This window comes from Vicugna pacos, chromosome 19 (genome assembly GCF_048564905.1).
Source record: "Vicugna pacos chromosome 19, VicPac4, whole genome shotgun sequence".
Lineage (NCBI taxonomy): Eukaryota > Metazoa > Chordata > Mammalia > Artiodactyla > Camelidae > Vicugna > Vicugna pacos.
In genome coordinates this window covers 30,954,900-30,982,407 of record NC_133005.1, presented here as the reverse complement: position 1 = coordinate 30,982,407, position 27,508 = coordinate 30,954,900, and the positions used below count along the sequence as shown (strand labels likewise).

Here is a 27,508-nt window from a genome sequence, read left to right as displayed (position 1 = left end):
CTTCAACATAATGAATTTTGGGGCAAGAGAGGACACAGTTCAGTTTATAACACCCGTGTTTCAGAACCTGCTTTAACATTGTTGGCTGTGTGAGAGTTGTCACCCGAGAAATGCAGGGGTCAGAACAGCGGGGGGCAGACTCTGTAGACCGAGTCTGCTGTGACCCCCATGGGGGCCGGGCTTGCTCTTGGAGTACCATCTTTGATTTTCCGGTGTCTGTCTGCACACTCGAACCCCGAGCCTTTGGTGGTGTGTCTAAAACTGTAAAGACTGTGGTATCTCATTAGTTGATAGAGATTGAAAACAGGGACTAAGAAGGAAAGAATCTAAACTATGTCAGGGCCAGGAAGGTGATTTGATAACTTTTATAACTCGTAATAATCTGTTCCAGTGCTGAGCAAACCATATCCCTGTCCTGCCATTTAACCCTTTTCTTTGATTAGCCAGAGTTAAACAGCCTTGGCATTCTCCTTATCAAAACATTTGAATACCAGAGAGCTGTTTCTAAATCAGATCACCTTAACCTTCTTCCTCTTTAGGGGCAGAAAGTTGTTTTCTGTAGAAGGATTTTATTTTGAATTTTCTGTTGTGATGGCCACAGAGAGGATGGAGAGGTGGGGGTTTTTCTCTTAAAGACGTGCTTTTAGACAGTCACCTCTTAGTTTTGTTGGAATCTTTTTAGGATGAATTTTGTAGGTCTGCTTCTGTTTTAATCAGCATTGGGATTCTGTGGTGGCAGAAGAGGCTTGTCATAGGTACCTAGGAACTGGAAATCTGGTTTTCAGTGTAATAGTGTTTACTTGTAATGGTGTGTGTTCCAGAGTTGCTATAAGTAAGACTTCTTTTCAGAATTAGGACTTTAAACTTCTAAACTATTGAGAGAACTCAATGCAGAGTTGAATGAGATTTGTTAGCTCACATCATATTAGACCCAGCTTAATGTGAAGCAGGGGACTTTGGGAAGTCATGGCATGCCCAAGTGTTTTCACGTTGCATCCCTGTTAACGCCAGTGTAGTTCCATTGCCCTTCTGTTCCTTCGCTTAGCTGTAGGCTGGTTGACCATGAGTTTGATTTTGGCATGGTGGTCTGTGTCAGAAGTAAGCATTTAAAAATCTTTGAACAGCATTCAAAGGTAGAATGCATTGTGGCTCTAATTTCTGTTTATATTAATGTAATACTTATGTTGTCTTTGACTTGCTTGGCTGTTTACTGAGGAATGAGTTTCCTTTAACAGATATTACTAAGTCATTGTTAATTCTTTTAACAAGGAGTAAGTTCATTGTTTGAAATGGGTCATAGTTTAAAAGTGTACCTAAAATTTTACTTACTTTTGAAGAAACCTCTTTCAAATCTGCTTAAAAAAAAAAAACTGAGTGAATTTTAAAGATCTTACTGGCTTTATTTGATGATTCATGAATTGTGCAGCATCCCATCCAGCAGACAGAAATTAGCTCTAAAGAGCTGTACAAAATGAAAGACTTACATGCAAAAGAGGGTGGGACAAGGAAGTTACTGGCAAAGAGTATATTGTTTGTGGCAAGATCACCTTCTTTTGGGGGAGTGCAGGGGTCCATCAAGCTGATTACCTCACTAGTGCTGACCAGGTAGTTCCAGATTGACTGGTTTAAGATTCTATTCCTGGGAGAGGTTGAAACTATAAATTAAGTATTAAGTCTCTGTTTGGTGACCTGGCCTTAGCCCAAGTGACTCCATTTTGGTCCTTTTGTAGCTTTCTTAACAAAGCTCTCTGTTTAGTAAACAGTATTTCTTATACTTTCAACAAATTAAATGTTTTAACTTTCCACATTTTTCTATTTGTTTTCTGCCATTTCATTCTACTCTTAGATTTGGCTCTGTACACCTTTTGGGAGGGGGTGATCCAGGATTTTTTTCCTTTTTTTCAAACTAGGTAGATAATACTATTATTGAAAAGTATTTTTTAACTACAAGGGTGCTGATAGTGCTGAACTGCTTTGGATAAAGGGAACCTATGACAGTTGGATCCACAACAGGCTGATTTGAAATTCAGTGTAATTTGATAGAGTAGTATGTTTTATTGGCACCTTCCATCTGTGAAAATCCTTGAGCATTTGCTACCATGTTTTCTAGACATGTCTCCTGGCTTTCTTAAGAGCCCCCCCCCTTTAAATTAGAAATATTTCTACAAAATAATTCAGATGATACCTTCTTAAGAGGAGAAGGAAGAAATAGGATCCAAAGGTAACACTGCATTGGGGAGCGGATGCTCCCAGTGCAGTGTGTCTTTGAATCCTTGGCCCCAGTTCTTCACTCTTCTGTAGTAGTATTTTACGTTCATACCCTTGCCGTAACCTCATGGTGGATGGAATTATGTCCTTACCCCTTGATGTAGGGTTTGGGCCAATGGGATATGAGTGGACATGATGAAAGCAGAGGGCTGCAGTGTGCCTGTACTGATGAGCTTGTCCTCTGGTGCCTCTGCCATCACCATGAGAAGCACCCTGAGTAGCTGCAACCTTGTTACTGTGGGCCTTAGAAGGGAACCTTAGAGCTGGGCCACCCCAGCAGACCTGCAGCTTAAAGCACAGGCTGCACAACTCAGATGCCAGTGAAATTCTGTGGTTTGTTGTTGTGCAGCACTATCCTGGCAGGGGACGACTAGTACAGTCACCCTGCTGAATCCAGGGTTGCTCCAGGGCCTTTTCGCAGCAGACATTCTTGGATGGTCTTTACTCCGTCTTGGCCATTTACAGAATTCTCAGTTGGTCCACTCCACCCTTTTTTTTTCCCACCCACTCCTTTCTCCATCCTACCTTACTGCTCTCCTCTGCTTTTTAGCTTCTACTTACTCACATAATTATGTTCTCTCTTAACTTTTTCATGTCCAAGGCCCTTTCTGGCTTCTCCAGTTTCTCTCAAACTCATGACCTCTCAGCTTCTACTCCTGTTGCTTCTGCCTTACTCTTTTGGTACCTTCTATTTCAGATTTCTGAGGGAAAATCGACTTTGTCCAGCAGGATTTTTTTCCACCCCAGAAATGGCATATCCTCAATTGTTGGCCTGTTTAGGCATTGGCTACCCTTAGGTTAGAGGCTCACCTATGGTTGAATTAAATATGTCTGGGATGTGTTAGGAGTAGGCTCATGTCTTGAAATACACAAGTGCCTATTATTGCCTTACTAATAGAGGCGGTGAACATGTGGAAGGCTTAGTGATAAGACAAGTTTTTACACAGTTTTGTATGTCATCTGGGGATTTTAGTGACTATTAAAGCTTGTCAGTTTCTGGGCTAATCAGTTCACCAGAGGGAAAACTTTTAACTTGGCTTTTGCAAGTTTAATATTTTCTGGGACTGCATTCCATTTTTCACTTTGCTAGTTCCAAGATAACCATCCTTACAGCATGAATTCTCAGGATGAACCACTTTCAAGGGAAAATATGAGAGAAGGGACCATCTACTGGAAGGAAAGCTGACTCATGGCAAAACCTTCCAGAGAATTGGTTGAGAAGAAAATAAGTTGGCTTATTCTGAAGCTTTAGGCTATTTTAGGCTTTCCCATAGCTTTTCTGTATAGAGGAAGAGACTGGTCAGGTTAAAGCTGGTTTATATCAGTTACAGGGTTTGAAAATTTATCTCTAAGTGTTTATGTTGTGGAATAATATTGTAAATGATACTTTAAAAATGTTAATTTACTGTTGTTCCTTGCTAGTATATTAAAAAATAGTTGGCTTTTGTATATTGATTTTATATCCTATAGTCTTATTAAACTATTTTACTGAGAAGCTTTATTGTAGATTCTTTGAGATTTTCTATATTGACAGTTATGTTGAGTTCAAATAAAGACAATTTTTTTTTCTTCCTGTTTAATCTATATGTCTTCTATTTCTTGTCTTACTGCACTGGTAAGTACACTGGTATGATGTTGAAGTGAGGTGATGAGATTAGACATCCTTGCCTTGTTCTGAATTTAGGGGGAAATTATACAGTCCTATTAAGGTAAGTTTTTCACCAATGCTTTTTTATCAGGTTGGAGAAGTTCCCTTTTATTCCTAGTTTCCTGAGAATTTTCATTATAAATGGACATTGGATTTTGTTAGGTACTTTTTATGTATCTATTGAGATGATCATATGGGTTTTTTCTTTAATCTGTTGATACAGTGAATTACATGAATTGATTTTTGAATGTTGAGTCCCTCTTGCATACCCAAGATAAATCCCACTTGGTCTTGATGTATTATCTTTTTTATATATTGCTATATTCAGTTTGCTAGTACTCTTTTAAGGATTTTATTGTCTTTGTTTTGATCTTTATCTTTGACCTATGGTTTTTAAAAAAAATTTTTTTTAATACTGACATTTGACAACACAGGGTTACCACAAACCTTAAATTTGTAAAAACTGCAGTATCTGTAAAGCACAATAAAGCGAAGTACAATAAAATGAGGTATGCCTGTAATTTTTTCCTTAAATGTTTGGTAAAATTCGCTATTGAAGATGGGCATGGAGTTTTCTTTGTTGGAAGGTTTTTAACTACAAATTCAACCATCTTTAATAGATGAAGGGCTGTTCAGGTTTTTTATTTCTTCTTAAGTGAGCTTGGCTAATTTATATCTTTTCAGGAACTCATCTAGTTCATCTAAGTTGTCCAAATTTACAGGCATGAAGTTCATATTATTATCCTTTTATGTGTGTAGGATTCCTAGAGATGCCTTTTTGAGTCCTTCTGTTGGTAATTTATGTCTTTTCTCTTTTTTTCTTAATCATTTTGGCTAAAGGTTTATCAGTTTTATTGATCTTTTTCAAAGAATTGGCTTTTAGTTTCATTAATTTTTCTCTCATTTTTCTGTTCCCAACTTCATTGATTTTTGTTCGTATTGTTATGATTTGTTTCATTCTACTTTTTTTGGATTTAATTTAATCTCCCTTTTAATTTCTTATGGTGGAAGTTAATTCAAGTGAACCCTTTTTTTCTTTTTTAATAAACTTTTAATGCTGTAAACTTTTCTTTAAACACTGCATAAGCTGTTCTCCATAAATTTTCGTATGTTGTATTTTGATGTTCATTCAATTAAAAATATTTTCGGATTTCCCTTGTTGCTTTCTTTTTGACCCAGGGTTGTTTAGAAGCATGTTTTATTTCCAAGATTTATGAGTTTTCAGATACCTTCTTGATTTCAATTTAGTTACTTTATGGCAGACAATATACCTTGGTATAATTTCAGTTTTTAAAAAATTTGTTGGGATTTGTTTTATGGCCAAGAGTATAGGCTTTATTGGTGAATGTCCCTGTGCACTTGAAAAGTATATACATTCTGCCTTTGTAGGGTGGAGTGTTCTGTAGATGTTACTAGGTCAAGTTGGTTGGTAGTGGTATTCATATCTTCTGTATCCTTAGAGTTCTTTGTCTACTTATTTTATGGATTACTGAAAGAATGTTTTGTCTGTAACTATAATATATATAATTATATACTATATATTAATTATAGCACATATGTTTTATATATTTCTCTTTTGAGTTCTGTTTTTGCTTCATGTGCTTTGATGCTCTGTTGTCAGGTGCATACATATTAAGGATTATTATATCTTATTGATGAATTAGCTCCTTTATCATTATCTGAGTGACTCTTTTAATATTGTTTCTAGTAAAGTCTACATTATCTGATATTAATGTTGCCTCTGGCTTGCTTTTGGTTAATATTTGCATGGTGTATCTTCTTCCATCATTTCATTGGAGATTTTATTTTCTATCATTTTTAACCTGTCTTGAAAGTGGATTTCTTATAGAACATATATAACTTGTTATATAACTTGTGGTAGTCTCTGCCTTTTCATTGGAATGTTTAGATTTACGTTTAACATAATTACTGATACGGTTCGATTTAAATCTGTCATCTTACTAGTTGATTTCTATTTGTCGCATCTAATCTGTTCCCCCTTTCCTCTTTATTGCTTCTTCTAGATTGAGGATTTTTAAGCCCTTATTTTATCTCCATTATGGATGTATTAGTTATACCTCTTTAAAAATTTTTAGTGATAGTCCTAGGGTTTACAATATACATCACAGTCTACCTTCACATAATATTATACTATTTCACATTTTACATGCAGTATAAGTTGCTAACAACACAGTATACTTCTAGTTTTTCCCTTCTATCCTGTGTAATATTGCTGTCATGTATTTTACTTTTATATACTTTATAAACTCCACCATACACTTGTATTTTGAAACAATTAAAAATATGGGAGAAGGTCTTAATATTTACTTCCATTTTGACCATTCCTGGAGTTGTTAACTTTTTTGTGTGGATCCTCATTTTTGTCTGGCATCATACGCCTTTTACTTGAAGAACTTCCTTTAGTATTTCTTGTAGGGCAGGTGTGCTGACATTGAGTTATCTCACCTTTTGTTTGTCTGAAGAGCCATTATTTTGCCTTCATTTTTGAAAGATGTTTTTGCTGACTGTAGAATTCTGGGTCATGAAGTCTTTTTTTAACCCTGCTTTCAGTATTTAAAAGATGTCACTTCATTATCTTCTGGATTGCAAGTAGTCTGCTGAATTTTTTTTTTTCCCTCAGAAGGTAATGTCTGTTGCTTCCTGCTGTATTTAAGATTTTCTCTTTAACTTTGATTTTTGGCAGTTTAAGTATGAAGTGTCCAGGTATGTGTTCTTTATTGTGTTTATGTGTTTGCTTACTTGTTTATATTTATTCTGTAGGATTCTCTGAGCTTCTTGGATTTGTGGTTTGATGACTTCATTTTCAGAAAATACCAGGTCATTTTTCCTTCAAATATTATTTCTGCTTTGTTTTCCATCTCCAGTTCCATGTCTATGATACCATTTGATCATATCCCAAAGTTCTTGAATGTTCTTTCTCTTGTGTCCTTTTCACTCCGCTTTTCCCCCCTCTCTCTTTGTGAGGGGTGATTCAGTTTGGGTGATTTCTGGTGATCTGTCTTCAAGTTCAAAGATTCCTTCCTTGATTATATTGAGTGTTCTGGTGAGCCTATCAAAGGAACTTTTCATCTCTGTTACCTGTAGAAAAAAAGATAACATTTCTGTTTGACTCTTTCTTGCATATTGTAGCTTTCTGTTGAAATGTACTATCTGTTCATGCATATTGTCTACTGAATTCCTGAACATCTTAAGCATTGTTATTTTAAATTCCTTATTTGATAGTTTCAACATCTGGGTCATCTCTCAGTCTGGATCTTTTGATTGCTTTGTCTTCCTGTCATAACTTCTTTGCTTTTTTGTGTACCTTGTAATTTTTGAGTTACTGCTGGACATTATTGTAGATCAGTAGAAGCTGAGGTGGACATTAAATATTGACATTGAGATTACTATTACATTAGGGGTAGGTTTTTTGGAGAGGCAAGTCATCATATTTGTGCATATAGAATATTCAGGACCTATCATAGACTAGGAACTTAATTTTACTATTCTCAGTTATAAAATTTCAGGTTTCCAGATCTTACTTTTCTTCTTATAGCATCCCTAGGAGTCATCTTAATTTTTTTTTACTGTATTATTTAATTATTTTATTTTTGTGGGGAGGAGAGGTAATTACCTAGGAGTCATCTTATCAGGGCTTCCCCTTGTAGTTGCTGTCTCCTTTATTTCTGCTCCCACTGTACCTGAAACTCTTCTTTAGTTCTGTAGGCACCCACACCAAATGCCATTTGTTAGCAGGCTTGTCTATGATTTCTTAAAAGTAGGTAGAGTCTTTTATTCATATTTGGATCTCAATGATTTTTTTTTTTAAATGGAGGTACTGGGTATTGAACCCAGGACCTTGTGTTTGCCAAGCACGTGCTCTACCGCTGAACTATACCCCCACCCCTTGCCACCATGGTCTTTTAACTATGTTTAGATACGGGCTTTTTTTTTTTTTTTGTGGTTAGAATTGAATTGAGATTATTGAGTGATTTTTATTCCCTAGAAATCCACACTGCTTGCTGCACACACACCCCCCTCCCCCCACCCCCAGCTTATGGGAATATTGTCTCTGGTTTTTCATAGTCAACTGGGATGAATCTAAAAAATGCACTGGGATGAAGAGTGAGGCCTGGCCATGGATGAATTTATGAAGTAGCTCTTTCATTGGGAAAGACACATTTTTCTCTTCTAGTTTTTTATGCATATTTTGTCTCCAACTTTGATAATAAGGTTTTGAGAGGGAATAGCTGTTTTCTACTTCTCTTGGTGTCTTTTCGTAAGTAGCATAATGTCTAGCACATAGTCGAAGCTCAACAAATAATTAAATTAAAACTTCACAAGATTTAATGACATTAATGGATTTTGGAATAAGTTACCAATAACTTTTTTTTTCTGTTTATCCCTAAAAAACTTGGAGGAATGATGAGGATGATATTGTTCCATTACTTACTGGCTCTGTTTTCTTTGACAAGTTACGTAACAACCTGTGCTTTGGTTTCTTCATTTATACAGTGGAAATTACAGAAGCACCTATCTCGTAAAATTATTATGATGATTAAGAAAAATAGTGTAATAAATGTTGCTGCATTTCTAGTTTCTCAGTTATTATTAACAGTGCATGTTAGGTAAGCCTAACTAAATGTTTAGACACTAAATGTTTAGGCAGTAGGAGGACTCTAATATCTGAAAACCATCTATCTCAGAGTGGATAAATATAACTACTTCTGTATTAAATAAGGAAGTAACCTTTGCTCAGAATATTAACAGAAAGGGAGCAGAGCTAATTAATTTCTACCTTGCTAGCAATAATGTAATGTTGTCCCTTATTTCTATTCTCAGGGGAATAGAAATCAATGCAGAAATAGATTTCCCACATCAGCTGTCCCTAGGACCAAAGGTACTTTATCTTATAGCTTATTTTCAGTTACATTTGACCCTTGAACAACACGGGTTTGAACTGCATGGGCCCACGGATTTTTTTTCCCCCACTAAGTACGTGCTAAAGTACTGTGTGATCCATGGGTGCAGAACCTCAAATATGCAGGGTTGACTGTAAAGTTACATGTGGAGTTTTGATTGCATCTGCGGCGTTGGTACCCCTCACCCCCACATGGTTCAAGGGTCAACTGTTATTTTAAAGCTATATTCATCCTTACCTTTTAGGCATCATTTATTGTTATTTGTTTTTATAGTCTCTTTTCACCACTGTTATGGACCAAACCATGTTCAATAGATAAATAAGGCCCAAAAGGAATCATAGAAAGATGATGATAGCCTGATATGAGAGTTGTTCAAACTATTTGGCAGACTACTGTTGGGAAAATACTGTTAAAGCTGGTCAGGTGCAGTTTTCTGGATTCACTGTTTTCCTTTACCTAACAAAAATCGGTACAAAACATGGCTCCAGATGAAAGAGAATTATCCTTTGCATGGCCTTGGTGCCTATAATTACTGAACCCCTTTATTAGATTAGTGGTTATGACTTTTGAACAGTACTGTCTTCTCTAAATGCAGTACAACACTATTCTATGTGGGATAAGGATAACTATTAAGATACACTTTTAAGTTTTGGAAGCAAACAAGTGATAAATTTGACCTGCAAATCTGTAGTATAATCAGTTAATTTTAACTACTCTGATACCAAGTATAAGGTGATAATAGCATATAATAAACTACGTTAGGAACAGTGGGAATGGAGAAGGGACTGGAAGAAGGGAAGTTTAAATAAACCTTTTTTTAGCGCCAGTGTTTGGTTTTTCTTTTTTAATACTAAAGAGTATTTCTTCAGCTTGTATAAAAATATTTATATGACTATTGGAAAAACTGAAAAGTACGAACAAACTGCTAAAGACTTAGAATTGTACATACCCCATTAAAAATACATATATGTATATTTTGGTAGTCAGTTTCCTTGAATAACTTTTCTCAGGGTAAGGAGGCTGGAAAAGTTCAGTTTAGTATCAAGACATCTTGTTTACGCCTTGGTGCTAGAACATTGCCTAATGGAAAGCACACCTCCATGGGAATGTTGTAGAGAGAATTTCTGCTGACAAAAGAAATCTGCCCAAAGTATCTCACATACAGTCTTCAGAGGCCACTACTGTCAGCTTTTTTTGTGTTTGTTTTACATAAAGGCTTTCTGCAGTTTTTCACGCCTCATGGATGGTGGCCAAACTTAGATTCAGTTATGAATTCCCATCTCTCCTTTACCCTTAAAATGTTTTTATTATGGAAAATTTCAAACATACACTTAAATAGGGAGAATAATATGAGTCCTCATGTCATTCTTGCTTTATGTATCTTCTCATTTTCTTTTTGACCTAGAGTGTTTTAAAGAAAATCACAAACAACCTTTCCTTTCACCTATAAACATTTTAGTGTGTTTATCTGTTGGGTAGAAAAGCACTTTATTATACCCAGTAAATTCCCTATAACCTAATTCCTTAATATTATCTCATACTGAATCCCTTCCCTTGATTTTTCTCAAAAAATGGCTTTTTACAGTTAAATCTTTGAATCAGGTCCGAATAAGTTCCACCTAATGCATTTGTTTGATACATCTCTTTAATCTGTTTTAATCTATAATAAATCACATCTTTTTAATGCCATTTATTTGCTGAGGAAACTGGGTTATTCCCCTTCCCCATACAATAGATTTTGCTGATTGTGTCCTTGTGTCAGATAATATGTCACTCTTTTTTCATATTACCTGTAAACAGGCAGTTAGATTTGGAGGCTCAACTATTTTTATAATCATTCGTATTTTTTATTATTCATAGGAGGTATATTGTACTTCTGTTCACATTAGAAAGCTATAATATTTGATTGTCCTACTTTGTATACTAAGATTAAGTCGTGGGCTCATGTTGACATAGCCCTTTGTTGTCGAGTTGTGTTACCCCATTTGGCCAGCAAAATCCGTAGAGTGACTTTCTGACAACCTGCAGATTTCCAGGTCTGTCCACCTTTAATCTAATAGTCCTAATTTAACCTTCACTGATTGTTGCCTGAATCATTATTTCACTATTGTTACACTTTTAGAAGACTGAGAAACTTGAAGAAAATGAAATGAAAAATTTTTGGTTAAAAACTTTAAGAAAACTGTGAGTAAAAAACTCATTTGTGCAAAGTACTTTTTTCTCTGTGTTTAGTAAAAGTGTCATGTAGAAAGGAATGTTTAAAAGTTACATGTTTATCAAAATAGCTTAAAAACTTAAATATAAGACAGAACACTGTAAACCTCCTAGAAGAAAACATAGACAAAACATTCTGTACATAAATCTTAGCAATGTTCTCCTAGGGCAGTCTACCCAGATAATAGAAATAAAAGCAAAAATAAACAAATGGAACCTAATTAAACTTACAAGCTTTTGCCCAGCAAAGAAAACCATAAGCAAAACAAAACAACAACCTACAAAATGGGAGAAAATATTTGCAAATGATGCGGCTGACAAAGGTTTGATTTCCAGAATATATAAACAGCTCGTACAGCTTAGTAACAAAAAAACAAACAACCCAATCCAAAAATGGGCAGGAGACCTAAACAAGCAATGAAGACATACAAATGGCCAATAGGCACATGAAAAAATGCTCAGTGTTGCTAATTATCAGAGAAATTTAAACCAAAACTACACCAGTCAGAATGGCCATCATTCAAAAGTCCACAAACGATAAATGCTGGAGAGGGTGTGGAGAAAAGGGAACCCTCCTACACTGCTGGTGGGAATGTAGTTTGATGCAGCCATTATGGAAAACAGTATGGAAATACCTCAAAAAACTAAAAATAGACTCACCATATGATCCAGCAATCCCACTCCTGGGCATTTATCTGGAGGGAACTTTAATTCGAAAAGATACATGCACCCCAGTGTTCTTAGCAGCACTATATACAATAGCCAAAACATGGAAGCCACCTAAATGTCCATCGGCAGTTGGACAGATAAAGAAGTTGTGGTATATTTATACAATGAAATACTACTCGGCAATAGAAAAGTATAGAGTAATGCCATTTGCAGCAACATGGGTGGACCTGGAGATCATCATTCTAAGTGAAGTAAGCCAGAAAGAGAAAGAAAAGTACCATATGATATCACTCGTGTGGAATCTAAAAGATAAACAAAAGAAAAAGAGGACACTAATGAACTCATCTATAAAACATGAACAGACTCACAGACATAGTAAACAATCTTACGGTTACTAGGGGAAAGGGGGTGGGAAGGGATAAATATGGGAGTTTGAGATTTGCAAATGTTAACCACTATATATAAAAACAGATAAAAACAAATTTCTTCTGTATAGCACAGGGAACTGTATTCAATATCTTATAATAACCTTTAATGAAAAAGAGTATGAGAACAAATATATGTACGTATATGCATGACTGAGACCTTATGCTGTATACCAGAAATTGACACATTGTAACTGACCATACTTCAGTTTTTTTTAAAAAGTTGCATGTTTAGCTAAATTAAATGCCCCTCTATTTGTTTTCGAATGAGTTGTCTTTAAAAGGTTTTGTGGGAACAGATTTTGAGCTAGACTCCTGCTTTTGGGTTATCATGCATTTGTGAAATACTCCTTTTTTTTTTCTTTGCTCCAAGTATAAGAAAGTTCTAAGATTACTTTGGTTGGGGATTATGGATCATAAATCCATATAGGTCACTTGAATTCATATAGGTCATTTATTCTCACTGCTGTGGTCACATTTTTCCTGTAATCCTACATGGCTGTTGTATAAATGTCAGTAGTAATATTTGACCTTATAAAATACTTTTTGTTTACCAGATGCTGTACTTTGTTATTTCCATATACTAATTTATTTAATCCTCACATGATTATCATCCTTGTTTTACATATGAGGAAACTGAGGCAGAGAGATTTCAGTGATTTGCCTAGGTCATGCAACTAACAAATGGCAGAGCCTAGGATATGGACTTAGACAGTTTGGTTGCAGAATTTATGTTCTTAGTAGAAGGACAGAGTAGATTATGTAATGTCTCTATTACTAGAAAAAATAGCTCAAGTGTACTGTCCTGTTATCCCTGGAGGATAATCTACTTATATATATATATCTTGTTTGCTTGTGTAGGTGTATATATATAGAGAGAGAGGGAGACATCACACATACACACATAACATGTCCACTTGGAAGAGCAAGTGTGTAGGGTTTTCTCTTTAGGAAGGTCCTTCCTACTCTAAAACCTTTTGTGAATCTCTTTTAGTTGACCTTAGATAGTGGTGGAAACAGCCTAAGACCTGATACCTTCATCTGGGTAGAGGGACTTAAGGAGTCAGCACACAAGGGAAACCTGGCAGGCAGCTTGTGGTCGCAGTCTGATTCACACAAGGTACCACTCTGGTCTTTGGACCTTTTTTGCCTTGAAGTTCAACCTCCTTGCTCTTTGAATAGCCACCTGCCATCTTAGCTGCACAATTTAGGGTTATTTTTGGAGCAGAAGGACATATAGCTAGTATCCCATACCATAAAAAAACAGCTTTTCAAATTCTCCAAATCATAATAACTAACAACCCTGGGTCTCAATTATAGAACCAAGAGTCAGTAGGCGCTATGGACCGTTTGTCCCAAGTATATCTCTGCTGTTTCGCTAAGTGATTTTTTTTTAAGTTGAAGCAATGTGTCTCTTTATTTTAACAATTTAAATAATTTTCTTCCTCTCTTTTGCCATCCCCCATTCTGTTTTTACTTTAGCAAGTGAATTTATTATTTCTATCAAATGTCAGTATAGAGTCCAGCCCGCTTCCCCACAGCTGGTCGGGGCTTCCACTCACCGCCTTCCTACCGGGCCTACATCAAGGCGATCCCCGACTCCCTTCTTCATGGCGTCGCTTCTGTGCTGTGGGCCCAAGCTGGCCGCCTGCGGCATCGTCCTCAGCGCCTGGGGAGTGATCATATAATGCTCGGAATCTTTTTCAATGTCCACTCCGCTGTGCTTATTGAGGATGTTCCCTTCACGGAAAAAGATTTTGAGAATGGCCCCCAGAACATACAACCTTTACGAGCAAGTCAGTTACAACTGTTTCATCGCCGCGGGCCTTTACTTCCTTCTCGGAGGCTTCTTTTTCTGCCAGGTTCGGCTCAATCAGCGCAAGGAATACATGGTGCGCTAGAGCACCGTCGCGTTTCCCCTCTCCTGTCCCCACTTCTGTTTAAAGACTCTCCCCACCTGGTCGTCGTTCCCCCCCCCCCCCCCCCCCGCCATCCATTCTGGCGCCTTCTGAGGATTGGATTTCCCTGGCGGAAGACTGAATCCCTTGTTCGCCAACCTCTGGCACCCGTCCTCAGTGGAGAGAAGTTGTGGCCGTTCCCTGTCCCTCTGGCCCCCTCGCCTTGTCCTTTTCCACAATAAAGAGAAACTGCTCTCTTAAAAAAAAAAAATGTCAGTTTAGATGGGAACAAATGAATAATTTGAGTAGTCATGTCTTTCACAAAAAAAGTCTCTGCCTTTCTCTGTTTTTATATTTGAGTTGTGCTCATTTTGTATTACTCTGTTGAGAAGTTAATCTGTGTGGATAAGAAAATGACTAGATCCTCGAGAATCTGAACATTGTGGTAACAATCTGATGTTTTAAACAGTTGGGTATCACTGATAGGAATAAGAGCTATACAAAAGCAGTGGGGAAGCTTCTTCAGGCCAGGAGCTGAATGAGATGGATTTATCTAGTGCCTTTTAATCTGTGTTTGAAGCATCCAGTAGTCATGTGCCAGCGGTAAAGTTTAACAGGAAAGGCCGCAAGGGATTGATTCTCTAGGTATGAGTGAGGGTGGATTTAAAGACAACATATTTCTTAATTTTATTTATTCTACTTACATATTCAAATACTGACACTTTAGGTAATTTCTGTAATTATCATTGCATGGTTAGATTTTTCCAAATTTATAGAATTTCTTGACGTACTTAACACGTTTTGGTAAAGATGTTCATGCCTTCTAACAAACAGATTTCCTGAATCATCCTCCTGACTTCTGTGCATTCTTACTATTTTTAGTAAGTTTTTCTTGAAGGAAAAAAGAACTTACTACCCTTCTATATTTAAAGAAAAAACAAACAGCTTTCTTATTTACCTGGAGAATGGAGAACTCAGTAAAATAGGGAATACATTAGTGTTTATGTAGGATTCATTGATTCATTGATCAGTGTAGGAAAAACTGATTTCCTACAGTTTTTTCTTCTCTTGGTTGGTAGTTGTTATTCATAGAATGACAGGATTTTACGGCACAGAATCCATAGGAAAGGGTTTTTTATGTCTGAGGTCAAATACCCTCATATTATAGTTGAAGAAACAGAGCTGGTTCTTTAGTTTTATTGGTGACTGTCCTGCGTATATACTCTTGCTGGTTGCTGGAGTAAGGTGGCCAGCTCTTTAGAGCTATGCTAAACCAGAAAACGAGAGGAATAGGAGAAATGGTTGGATTTGGTGTAATAGAAATTCGATATGAGTATTAAAGTTGGGCACATACTAACACAATTCTGGCTAGAACTGAATGAATAAAGACGAGCTACATGTAGTTGCTACTGGGTGGGCTTTTGACTGATTGAGTCGGTTCCAGTATGGTGCCAAACTCTGCTAGGGGAGGTTTGCCTCTCATGTCTGGCCTATGTAAGGGGGCCTCTGTCTTGACACCAGTTCCTTGGTGCCACAGCTGGAGCAGTGGAATTACTTTGCTTGGTATGCATGTCGTGAACAGCAGCAACTGCATGAGGAGGAAAACTTGAGGTTTCTTTCTACAAAGTTAGTGATGTTTGTACAAATACCTATTTTTACTGACCATATTATAAATTCTTTCTTGGTTCTCATAGTTTTCAGGTTGTTGCTTATGGGTTTACAAGAGGAGCAGTCACGTTGTATATAAATAATAATTTTGTACCTCTTTCTAGTTTATACATCTCATACTTTGTCCTTATATTCTCTAGACTGTCCAGAGCAATGCTTGATGGATGATGTCCTTGTCTTTTTCCAGACTTCTTAATAAGAGTGCCTTCAGCATTTCACCATAGATTTGATATGATTTCAAATGGATATTTATAAAAGTCAATACTACTTTAACTAGATTAAGTATCTTAGTTCAGCTTTTAACTTTTCAAATTAAGGAGGAGACAACATAGAAGGTTCAGGAGAGAGCTGAAAATATGTGGGGAATTAAATAATAATAATATTAAATAGATGGGAATATTTATCCTAGAGAAGGAAAAAACTATGGGATGATTTCATTATCCTCAAGTATAGGTAGGACTTATGCTGGCAAATTAAAGCTTCCAGATCATCTTTGAGTTTGAGAAAGCAGTCTAATCTACTCTGGGGATGCGACTGGGGCCGAGCACCACCAGATGTCCCTGCATACTGTCACTGGGCAAAAGCACTGCATTCTTGAACCTGCAAGACAAGCTCCCTTCCTCCTGCGATGCCCCTCCGGTGCCCTCTCCTGACCAAGCTTAACATCATACTCTCTGTAAAGGAGAAATGCTCCAGTGCGTTATCACAGAGCAGGTACTGAGGGGTGAATTTGGAGCCGAGGCAATAAATTAATAACTGGCACTGAAGCCAGACACAAGAGTACATACTTACAGAATTCCACTTTTATAAGATACAGAAAGAAAGAAAACTAATTTATACCGTTAGAAGTTAGGCTAGTGGTTACCCTTGGAGGAAAGTAGTAGTGACCAGAAAGGAGCATTGATAGGGCTTTCCTAGTGCTGACAGAGTTCTGTTTCTGGATGTGGGTGCTGTTAATGTGGGTGTGTTCAGTATGTGGAAAGCCATACTTTTAACAATGCATTTTATACTTCAGTAAAAGTTAAAGTGTGGTACGGTCTGATTCCAAAAGTAAAAACTTAAAAAACAAGATCCAGTCCAGAATAGGGGAAATACAAAATAATCCAGGATATCTCAACGTTTTTTTTATTTTTAAGAACTGTTTGAGGGCTGTTCAACTTAATGTCAAAAAACAGGTATCTAATTCATTCAGCAGAAAATATTAATTGCCAGACTATCTTTTTTTGTCCATTTGGGATCAAACTGTTGATACTGAGGCCTTGTGTAGAGCAGCGTACACTTATGTTGGTGATGTTCTTCTTACCAGCTCTTTGAACAGCAGCTTCTCAGTTTTTGTATGGCTTTTCGGCTACTTCTTTGTTCTTAGTCTAAATAAAATATCACTGCGCTCCTCTGTAATCATTATTGTTACTTTTATCTTTGTCATCGTATACCCTTCTTCTTGAAACAGACAAACCACCAGATCCTCTTTTGCTTGCCTGAGAAATTTCGGAGCTCACAATGGTATCTCCCATCTAAGGGTTAATGGCAGTGGGAACCACAGATGTTTGGTTCAGGAATTGGTGGTGATAGGTTATAGTCCTGTGGTTTGTTCAGGAGTAGGTAACTCTGGGTGCAAAATCTTAAAGAATTCACCACGTTGAGAGCTGAACCTGGGTACAGGAGATGGATATGAAATCTAGATAGGAGTCAAATTCCCAGAAAACAAAGATTGCTAAGAAACTCTGGCATTACACTGTGGATAGAATTTAGGGTGAGTTTTAAAGTAGAGTCAGCTGTTTAAAGCCCAGTCTTTGCTAAATCGAATTAAAGTGAATAAAGTAATAGATTTGGAATTACCTACTTCTGTGTACAGAGCTTGGTATCTCCACATAAATAGGATATTGTTGTTTTTGTGCTTTGAATCGCTGGTTGCCCTCTTACATCTTGAGACTTTGACTGAGAGTTACCAGAAACGTATAACACAGAGGCTGAAAACCTAGAGTGATTCCCTTGCAAAAGTTTTGCCCTTATATTTTTTGACCCTTAAGTCAGAGGGTAGAAGGAAGAAAATCGTGTGAGTGGTGAAACTGGCCTGTGAGCCTTTCATTTATGAATTCAATCCGTGGATTCATGCAACCAATGTGTGGGTTTTTAACTGGCCTGTGAGCCTTTCATTTATGAATTCAGTCCGTGGATTCATGCAACCAATGTGTGGGTTTTGACTGTATTGCAGGCCCTGTCCTAGGCATCGGGGACCTGGAGGTGAATCTGATGCAGTCCCTTGGACCTCTAGAGAGTTGTTATTTTATTCCTCTGTTAGAGGGCTGCCTTTATTCTTGTCTGTGACACGAAGCTTTGTCACTGACTCCTTTAGAATTCTGTTGAGCCTTTAAGAACTGACATTCGTATTTCATATCCAGGCTAATGAGAGAGTTCCCTGCTTTTTATTTATTTCTCTTTATTTCTAGCCTGAGCTTATACTATGCCACCCGTAAAGGGCTTTATTTGCAAATTTGGCATCATAAGAAAAGGGTGCCTGTGATTAAAAGTATGCATCTCATTCCACACGTGTACTCCAGAGCAGCAGTTTGGAAATTTGCTGTCCTCCAAAACTGTTCACCTGTATCTAGAACAATCTTAAATCCCATCACTACGTCTGGTTCTCAGTGCTTATGCACCTGATGGAAGGGAGCATCGGAATGGGTACTATGAAAATAATGTAGTATGAGCGGGAGATTATGGGTATTAAGAAGTTCAGTTTATATTTCAAAATGGTTGTATTTTGATCAGGGAATTGATACTATTTACCAAATAAACTAGCAAGCCCTTCTCTGTGGTTCTCTTGCTCGTTCTGGACATGAATTCCACCATCTCCCAGACCAGTCCTCCTTAAATAGCACCACATGGCAATCTGAAAACTTTCTCAGTTTTACTTCTAGTTATGGGGTTATTTAGGTGTTAGAAGTCAGTATGTGTTGTTTGCTAATATATTACTTTAAAACAGATTTTGGCAAATTAGATGGACCACATGTAATATAGATGGTGTTAACAGATTTTAGTCAGTTGGCTTAAATTTGTTTAAGATGGCCTCTTGAGTATTCTGCTTATTACTTGCAGTTTCTGCTCTCAGTGTAGCACAACAGGATTTGGAGAACCAGGGCATTTTATTGGCAGGAGTCTCCTGTTGCCAGCCACCCGCCTCACCATTCAGCCAGTGCTTGTCTGTGCTTGCTTTTGCAAGAGCTTTTTACCTGTATCAGTCACATCATGCAGTGTCTTGTTCTAGGGATTCCCCTACAGACTGGTTCCATGTTTATTACAGCACTCTCTTCATTTCAGGGAACGGGGGGACTCGAGGGTGGGGAAGGATTAAGAACTGTTTAATCTGTTAAAAATCCAGAGCTTAAAAAATCCTTCTCAGATTCTGTTAAACAAAAATTCTTAAGACCCTAAGGAAAGTGCAGGAGGCCCCAGAGTTGAATGGCTTTGGAAACATGAAATGACGGTGGAATTCATCAGGGTGCAGCATCCTCCTGGGTTTGTGGCAGGCGATTTAATGTAAGATGTGAACGTTAAGTATCAGGATTTCACCTTAAAACTTGAATAGAATGAAATTTATGTCAGATTCAAAATCCATTATTTGTATTGTTTTTAAACAATAGGAAAAAAACACTTTGGAAAAATCTTGGGGTTTTATTTTACTTTAACACAGTAGACTTGTAGAAGTAGGGGGAAAGCCCATCTTTTTATACTAGGAATTCCACACATGTATTTGATAAGATGTTTTCAGACTGTAGATTGGTTTACACTTGGGCTGGTTCTTCTGTTTCCTGTAGAATAAAAAGTGCTGAGTAAATGTTTGATCTTTTATTATTTATCCTAGAGTAAAAACTCTGCTGAGTATTGTCTGTGTTATGATTTTGTTAATGTGTTTACTTTGTTTCCTGCTGTCTTGGATAGCCATCAGATATATTTTATTTCCTTACTGTAAATTGCTTCAAAACAATTTTGTTTAACAATTTAGAATTCAAATGGAAGGCTTTATGAAAGTAGATAAAGAATTTAAACAGAATTACTTGGCAGTTATAGCCCTAAAGATTTTATCTATGTTTATCATATGAATTATTTGTGTGAAAAATTTTGTTCCCTTGTGTGTAACGTTATCTTAAGGGTTCATCCTTTTTGTCTTAAATGTGCCTAAAAGGTCCTCTTGAATGATAGTTTATCAGGCTGTTTTAATTGCTTCCTGTTCACCCTAAGGATGGATCAAAACCATCCTCTGCTACAGCTTTCTTTCTTTCTTTTTTTCTAGAATGTAGTAATTTATCTATAGAATATCTTTGTAATCTCTACCCACTCTCTGAGTGCCCCAAATAGAACATCTCCTATCCTGACCTCTCACCCTATTTTCATTTGCTTATAAGTCAGCTTGATGTAGTGCTGAGAGGGATAAACTGGAACCCAAGAAATCTAATTCTTGTACTTGCGCATAATTGTGAGCCTTCGTCCCTTAGTCTCATTATCTTAAGATAAAAGGATTGCATTGCCTGAGCTTTATATTCCATCCTTCACTAAGCTTCTTTTTTACTGTTCCTTCAAACTTAGCCTGTCCAAAATAGAACTCATCCGTCTCCTCTCCCAAAAGATAGTTTTGGTCCCTATTCTACAAATGAGAAACTGAGGCCCAGGGAGATTGAATAAATTGTACAGATCATATTACCCTTGTGTTCAGAACCTGGGTATCTTCACTCAGGTCTACAGGTATTACTCTTCCCACACAAAAGGCATTAAAGTGTAACAAATCAAAAAGGTCTTGTGTTACTGGTGAGGTCTCTTGAGATTGAATATGGAATGTCATTTGTAAAACCTTCCGTCTTCCCACATAAAGTTATAGCCTGAATTTTCAGGGCTCTGAACTTTAAGTGGGCTTGGCTGTCAGGAGATTGGTTTCTTCAGTCCTGTGTTCACAGATGCGATCATTCCTGATCTGGGTTAGTTGACATTACAGTGTAGGGTCTAGTGACAGAAAAAAAGTACAATCAGGTTTTACTTTATGATGTGTTATTTGATAGGTCTGGTAATGCCTGAGCACTTGCTTCTATTCCTACCCTTAATAATGATTCTTATCAAGGAAGTTGATTTTTATCGTCGGATGAGGAGTTGAAATGATTTTCTCTGATTGAAGAGATGAACTGGGATTGGGAGTTGATTTTCTCATGTATTATGCAGATGTGTTTCATTCATCATTAAGATCAAAGTGCTTGGCTGTGTGATTCGAAGGTCCCTTTCAGTTCTGATTCTGTGACTGCAGCACTGTTGTAATGTTTCTAGTGGGCTTCCTTAGTTTATACCATCCAAGTGCAACAGAGTATAGTAAGTAATTATGGCAATGCTAGACATTGGTTGAAGTCAATAGTAATGAGTTTAAGTAGCCAGAGGAGATTCATTCAGTTAGTAAAAGCCTTATTATTTTGCAGTTGACCAATAGGAAGCCTCTGAAAATGGACATTTCTGTTACTCTCAGTCTAGTAGCAAGAGTTTTCTAGAAGGTTATTATTGCTCTTACTGCTGATTATGCCTTCTCTCACATACAAGGATTAATGTCACTAGTCTTGATTTACTTTTTGGCTTGCATTATACATGAACAGGGTAACAAAGCCTTTATTATAGTACATCGAATGTTTAAAACACTTCTTTTGAGGAGCAAAGCATCTTAAGTTTACGTGAGAGGTGGTGATTGTACTTTCAAGCCAGCAAAACAAACAGCTGTCACAGTTTGGTAGCTTGTAAAGGTACTAGTGCCTTCTTCCTAGTAATGTTTGACAGATATTTCAAGTTAAGCATCTACATTTTTGGAGAAAAGGGGTTTTAGTCTGTGTGGTATATTTCCTTTATACCAGTATGATCTTTCTCTTTTGACCCACCATTAATAAATCCATATGTAATATTAATATATTTATTCAGTCACCAAATACTGTGCTAGGAATTAGATATACAGTAGTAGTCAAAATAGATATGATCCGTGTCCTCATGGCCCTCTTTTAATCTTGAATAATATGAATGCTTTTGACATGTAGACATGAGATTAAGTTATCTCTAGCCTGTTGCAGAGAGAGCATCAAAGATCATCTGATACAGGTTTGCTCTAGCCTAAACTATACATAGAAGGTATGTCACAGAAGTAGATATAATTTACGAATTCTCTGTGTTCCAAAAAAACCTTTCAGGCATCAAAAAAAATTCATATATATGAATCAAAACCCTCACTTTTGGTGCTGTGCCATCTTTGATGGAAAGTAAAACTTCTCATTCAAGCCTTGAAAATAAAAGAAATTCTTAAAATTGTTACAGAGGCATTTTCTCATGCCAGTTTGAATATTCTGGTTGTGTAGAAATGTTTCCACTAGATCATAGTGTCTTCTTTGAAAGGGAAGAGTCACCATTTGTCTTTTGAATGCCCTTCCATTGTTGATTACTTGGCACGAGCTTAGGAGATTATAAAAATAAAACATCAGAGTACAAAAAAGAGAGAATTATCGAATGGTAAACATGTTAGCCATTTAAAAAAAGAAGGGTTGAAAGATAAAATTAAGGAAACCTCCCAGAAAGCAGAACATGAAGAAAGAGAAAGAAATTTTTAATGAGAAAATTAGAGCCCAGAGGTCTATCATTCAAATACAATAATAAGAGTTCCATTAAAAGAAAACAATAGGGAGGAAATTATGAGGAAATAATATAAGAGGATTTCTCAGAACTGAGACAAGAGTTTCTAGATTGTGAAAGAATTCACCAGGTGCCCAACCTTATGGATGAAAATAACCCCAAGGCACATCTTTTCACAGTGATGTGGCTTGGGACGAACAGCTTTCTGAGAAGGAAGAGGTTACAGAGAAGTGACTAGGGATCACCGTGGTTCAGATGCCTTATCAGGTAGTAGAAGGAATAGGACAGTGGTGTAGTGCTCTCAAAATTCTGAGGAGAAATCCGTCTACCCACCAAGCCATCAAGGCAGAATAGAAACATATTCAGACATGAAGTTCTCAGAAATGTACCTCTCATTCATATATTTTCCAGAGTTAGTGGACATTGTGATTCACCAAAGTGAGAGAGTAAACCCTCAGAGAGAAGAAAGAAACATGGGAGACCACTTTTGAGAGGGACAAAGAGAGTGAATCCCCAGGAGAGTGATGAATGAGAAGTCCTAGAAAGGTGGCTTTGAAGCAGGTTGACAGAATTGTAAGCTTCCAGATACAGTGGTACAAGGGGGAAAAATGAACTTAGATTGAGAGGAGTTTTAATTTTAAGGCTTAAGGGGAGCATTTTTAGATAACGTTAGTGATTCATAAAAAAAACAAAGCAAAATTTTAAATTTAAAGGTACTTACTATCTTTAAGGGGAAAATTACACAAAAAGGGCAATTTTAGCACAGTATAGTTCATGGCTTAGCTGTGAATTGAATATAGATTTTAAAATAATTGTAATAATAACTATATTGGGAAGATAACGCTTTATTTTCCATAGCCAGGGGGCTACCTGCTTTTGTAAATAGTTTCATTGGAACACAGTCAGACCCATTCATTTGCATATTGTCCATGGCTTTTTCATGCTGCAGTGGCAAAATTGAATAGTTGCAACAGAGACCATGTGGCCTGCAAAGCCTAAAATATTTATTATCTGGCCTTTTATAAAAATATTTGCCAACTCTTATAGGAAGAAGCTGATAGAATACTGTTTAAAATTGGGAGGGGAAATCTAATAGTATTAGCATTTTTTTAAGAAATCTTATTTACTTATTTATTTATTTAAGTATAGTTGACATACAATATTATGTTGGTTTCAGGTGTATGCTTTGAAATTAGTGAGCATAATACCTTCAGCTTTCTTCTTTCTCAAGATACCTTTGGATATTCAGGGTCTTCTGTGGTTTCCTACATATTTTAGGATTATTTATTCAAGTTCTGTGAAAAATACCATTGGTATTTTGATAGGGATTTCACTGAATCTATAAATTGCTTTGGATAGTCATTTCAACAATACTAATTCTTCCATCCCGTGAGCACAGTATATCTTTCCATTTATTTATGTCATTTTCAGTTTCTTTCATGAATGTCTTATAGTTTCAGAGTACAGGTGTTTCAGTTACTTCATTAAAGTTTTTCCTGGGTATTTTGCTCTTTTTGTTGGCAGTTCTAAATGTTTTCTTAATTTCTCTTACTGATAGATTATTAGTGTTTAGAAACACTACAAATTTCTGTATATTAATTTTATATCCTTCAATTTCACTGAAGTTACTTACTAGTTCTAATGGGTTTTTGTTAGCGGCTATAGGGTTTTCTATATATAGTATCATGTCATCTGCAAATAGTGACAGTTTTACTTCTTTCCAGTTTGGATGCTTTTTATTTCTTTTTCTTGTCTGATTGCTGTGGCTAGGACTTGAGTACTATATTGAATAAAAGTGGCGAGAGTGGACACCCTTGTCTTGTTCCTGATTTTAGAGGAAATGCTTTCAGGTTTTCACTATTGAGTGTGATGTTAGCTGTGGGTTTGTCATAGCTAGCCTTTATTATGTTGAGGTATGTTCCCTCTATGCCTACTTTAAGAGTTTTTATCATGAATGGATGTTGAATTTTGCCAAAAGCTTTCTTTCATGTGTTGAGATCACCATAAGATTTTTATCCTTCGTTTTGTTAATGTGGTGTATCACTGATGTTTAGAAATACTTTGGAAAGTAGCAGAAGGAATAGCTAGAGATCAAAGGATTACCTTTTGGAAGAGTGAATCAGGAATGGGGAGGATAGAGTGAGGGGAATATTTTTTGTTTTAAGCTTTATATCATTGAATTCTTAAGCCAAGTACATGTATTTGAAAAAGTGTGAATAAAGAATGCTGAGAAATTTGATTGGACAAATGAACAGAATTAACAGGAAAGGATAAAAAGGTAGAGGCCATCAATTATGATGAAGGAAGCGGGAGCTCAAAGGCTTTTCTGTAAACATAGCTTTCCCATTTATTCACTCACTCTGTACACAGATAATGGTTTATGAGTCCCAGTGTCGGGCACTGAGCCTGATACTGATAGGGTGACCTTGAGGAGGGACCTGAATGAAACAAGGAAAGACTAACTGCAAAGTGATCCGAAGGCTGATGTGGCAGAAGATGGACCCCAACTACTGATGGAGGGGTTCATTGTCCTTAGGAGAGGGGCCACCTTCCTTCTCTGCCGCTGGCGGGAGTCCCACAGGACAGGCACCACTAATGGCTGCTCATGGTCACTGTGTGACAGACCCTGGATTCTCAGCTCTTCATGTGGTAGGTTAAAAAAAAAAAAGGTAAAACTCTGTTTTATAGTTGAGGAAACAAAGTCTGGAAGAGGTTTTAGCTGGCTTATCATTTTGAGCCTGGATTTTCTCTCTGCGTTTTGGCCCTTCAGACCCTTGCAGTTGCCCTCCTATGGACTGCTTCCGGCCCAGCAGAAGACATGGATAAATCTGTCTAGTTTGTGGAGGGTGGGTGGGAAGGTAGGGAGATGAAAAGCTTGAGGGCTATCTTGCCCATCAGACCCTCTTTGTGGTCAAGAATGTCTGTAAAGAGTCTTGGTAAGAAGTGGTTGGATGAGGGTCTGAGGGAGGTGGCATTCCCTCAGACCTCCTCATTCCCTTCTTGATTCATTTTTCTCAGATGAACTGTTATTCCCCGTGTCCCCTTCCTATTCCCCGTCTCAAGTCCCACCTGCGACAGTGTGGGACTGCCTTATTTGTGCCTGCTGTTGTGAGAGTGGTTCTTAGGAACCAGCTTCAGAGTTGAGGGTGGGCACAAATAGATGATATAAATAACATATTCATTGTGGAAATTTTGAGGTATATTTGATTTTTAAAGTTGCTTCCCACTTACTCTCTGTCCCAGGGTGCCTGATAGAGTGGAAGGGACGGGAGTCTGTTAAGAGAGCAGAGGTCCCCATCCTTCCTGCTGTCAGTTGTGTCTCTGCTGTCCCTGTGAGTATAAAGGACCGTGGTAGCAGTCTGCTGTGTGTGCACTTGTCCGTGTTTTCATAAACACACACTCTTGTAATGAAATAGACCCCAGGTAGCAGAATTCTCCAGGTAGAGTAAATCTAAATAATTTCTGTAAATGAATGGTGAAATAGTGTATACCCAATGTTTTATTATTTTTAAGAATCCATAACGCAAGACTGAGGAGCTTGAATGAGGCACAGGCACCAGGGCCGACTTTATGAACTGGGGAGAAATAACACATTTCAAAATGCTCTTACAGAAACCTGGCACCCATTTTTCTTAATAGAAGCATCATTAGGTGGGTGAGTGTAAGAAGGAATGGAAATTTTTACATTGTTTGATTTTTATATTATTAGCAGCTAACCTTGTAAATTAAATGCTACTTTCAGACGTAAGCACTGAAATGCAGTGAGGCGAGCGGAGGCCTCCCAGTTTTCATGCAGTTCAGAAGCTGTACACTTTTCCTGTTTTTCATACACTTTTTTCCTCTGTTGACAAATCTCCTGGTTTGTCCACAGTTAGGAGTTTCAGAATACGTATTATGCTTCTGATTAAATTGTGGGGGTCTGTTTTAATTTGTACTTTATTGACCAAAAAGATCTATCTAATCACAACTCTTGAGTGACAGTAACACAACAGCAGAGGGTGAAAAGCCTTTTCCAGTCTTGGGCAGAAGAGCCTGCTTTAGGGTGTGTTTCTTCAACCATTCTTGCTACATAAAATTTAGCCTTACAAAAAGGGTAGGTAGTTTTGTATTTTTTAAACATGTACCATCAAACAGGTAAAAAAGTACAGGTAACTTAAGAGAGAGTGCTTTGTTAACTATTAGGTACTGTTTGGAGAATTAAAAGTCAACAAATGCTTATTGAACACCCAATGATGTTGTTTGTGACATCTTTCATCTTGTGGGGTGGCAGCGTGATGGTGTGTGGCACCACTGGGGTGCTGGAAATGATTTCACAATAACAACATGAGGTTGGCCAAAGACTGTTTCAGTGAACTGGAGCAGTGATTCCTACTGTAACATCCCGCAAACTCACTTGGATTTCACACACACATTGTCTCCTCTCAGAGGATGGGGTGGGGTTATCTGTGCAGCATGAATATTGCTGAAGGTGCCAGTGGCAATATCTTGCATGTGAACAAGTTGTGGGGGAGCGTGAGATTTGGTTTAGAATCCTTCACCCAGCTCTTTTCCTCCAAGCCTTCTCTTTACTGAGTAATCAAATTCAAGCCGCACTGGGTCAGCCCCATCTCTTTCCAGTCTTCCCAGCTTGTGCTCATCTGCCTTCTCTGGTCTTACCATGTCCTGTGAAGACACAGGCCCAAGGAACAGTGGACCTGTGTGATCTCCGTGGCCGGCTCCAGAGCTGACACGCTGCTGTGGCAGGCATTTTCACATGTAGCCCCCCTTATCCCTGTGCTTCCTCTCAGCTTTGTTTCCTACCGGCTTATTTCCTTGGGATGCACGACTTGCAGACTAAAGGACTGCAGCAGCTTATAGATCTAGTGGCCCGTTGCCTGGGTGCTTCTGGGAAGCTTGAAACAAAGAAAAGTGCCACCAGCAAGAATCAGTTTGACCTACCCCCGCATTCCTAAGCAGGGCAGGGCCCTGCTTATTTGCATGCTAGTTTGTGGTACTTAATTGGAAATTGTGGTGTTTGATGTCTTTACTGCACTGTACTTATTTTTTTCTATATTAAAATAATTTTATTGGCATTGGACTTTCTTGGTATTTTGTAAATGATTTATTTCACTTTTTTGGGTAGAATTTTGAGTACCCATGTCTGGTTATTGA

The 27,508-nt window shown here is 37.4% G+C and overlaps 1 protein-coding gene and 1 pseudogene across 2 annotated transcripts in view; both read left to right on the top strand.

Annotated features, from left to right (window-relative positions):
* Positions 1-27,508, top strand: part of CHD6 (chromodomain helicase DNA binding protein 6) — a 159,381-nt gene that overhangs the window by 18,875 nt on the left and 112,998 nt on the right. The gene's annotated exons all lie outside the window — the stretch shown is intronic.
* Positions 13,672-14,131, top strand: LOC102541701 (ribonuclease kappa pseudogene; annotated as a pseudogene).